This window comes from Octopus bimaculoides, chromosome 5 (genome assembly GCF_001194135.2).
Source record: "Octopus bimaculoides isolate UCB-OBI-ISO-001 chromosome 5, ASM119413v2, whole genome shotgun sequence".
Lineage (NCBI taxonomy): Eukaryota > Metazoa > Mollusca > Cephalopoda > Octopoda > Octopodidae > Octopus > Octopus bimaculoides.
The window spans coordinates 54,032,668-54,034,050 of NC_068985.1; the positions used below are offsets into that span (position 1 = coordinate 54,032,668).

A 1,383-nucleotide genomic window follows, 5' to 3' on the forward strand; every position below is an offset into this window, starting at 1 on the left:
GGCGGAATTTGAACTGAGAACGTAACGGCAGACGAAATGCCGCTTAGCATTTCGCTCGGCATGCTAACGTTTCTGCCAGTTCTCTGTCTTTTTTTTTTCTTTTTTTTTTTGTGTTTACAGCACCTAGGTTTCCCAAGCGGCCACCCATCTAAGTACTATCTAGGCTCGACTTTGATTAACTTCGGTGATCGGACGAGAACCGGTGTTTTCAAAGTGATATGGCCATTTGCTGACCATTCTGTCAACTCACTGCCTTATGTCACTTTGTTGACTCTCTAAATGAATTCTGAAATTTTTCTAAGCAAATTCTTAGGTTTTTTTCTTTTTCTATATTCTCTCTCTTGGTTACTAAACTGTGATAGAGCTTAAATGACGACTCCATCAGCAATATGTGCCTCTAGAGACAATTCTATCATTTTAACTGAAATCATTATCACCATCATCCATATTTAATATCCATGTTCCATGCTGACATGGGCTGGATAGTTTGACAAATGGGTTCAACAGCTGCATAATCCTTCTGTATCTGCTTTGGCAGGGTTTCTACGGCTGGATACCCTTCCTAACACCAATCACTTTACAGTGTGTACAGCCTGCTTTTTTTTTTTTGTGTCACCAACACTATTGAGGTCATCATGCAGCTCACAAGTTTACAAAATCCAAAGATGTGGTGGTGGTGGTGGGCACATCTTAATGGAAGGTAGTGGTTAAGGTAGGAGAAAAGAGGTTGAAGTAGAGCAGGTTCTTGCTGAAGATGAGCTACATGACTATTCATCTACAAAAGAGAGAATGAGAATGAATTGTTATCTCCATAGAGATGATATTCACAATATTGTTCTTTTTATTTCCCTGCCACACATTTTTTTTTTTTTTTACAGAAACTGTTAGTACTCCCTTGAAATTGAATTATGTCCATGAACCTTGCTTGCCAGTATCCAAGACTCTAAAGCATTAAAAAAGGGAGCTAAAAAAAAATGAAAAAAATAAAACTGGGGTCCATTGCTGAGCAGACTTGTTTTATTTTTTGTTTTATACAGGCACAGACAAGGCTGTATGGGTTAAGAAGCTTGCTTTGTAATCATTTGCTTTGAGTTCAGACGTCCAGGCTGATCAAAACTTTGTGAGTAACTTTGGTAGCTGGAAATCAAAAGAAGCCCATTGCGTGTGTGTGTGTGTGTGTGTGTGTATAAATATATATGTATATGTGTGTGCGTCTCCATATCTGAAATTGCACACTAATTGTAAATAAACTTCACTGTTTAAGGCAATGACTTCTGACCGAGACCGTTGGAAATATGCTGTACATGAGAAGACCCGGCAAGCCAAGTGAGACCTAAATTCAAGGTCTCTGCCAGGGGTGTAGCCAGTCCACTTATGCGTACC

General features: G+C 39.3%; 1 non-coding gene across 1 annotated transcript; it reads right to left on the reverse strand.

Annotated features, from left to right (window-relative positions):
• Window positions 1-111: 111 nt before the first annotated feature.
• Window positions 112-230, reverse strand: LOC128247955 (5S ribosomal RNA). Its single transcript, XR_008264291.1, has one exon. It is a non-coding gene; the product is annotated as a 5S ribosomal RNA (ribosomal RNA).
• Between the last annotated feature and the right edge of the window lie 1,153 nt (window positions 231-1,383).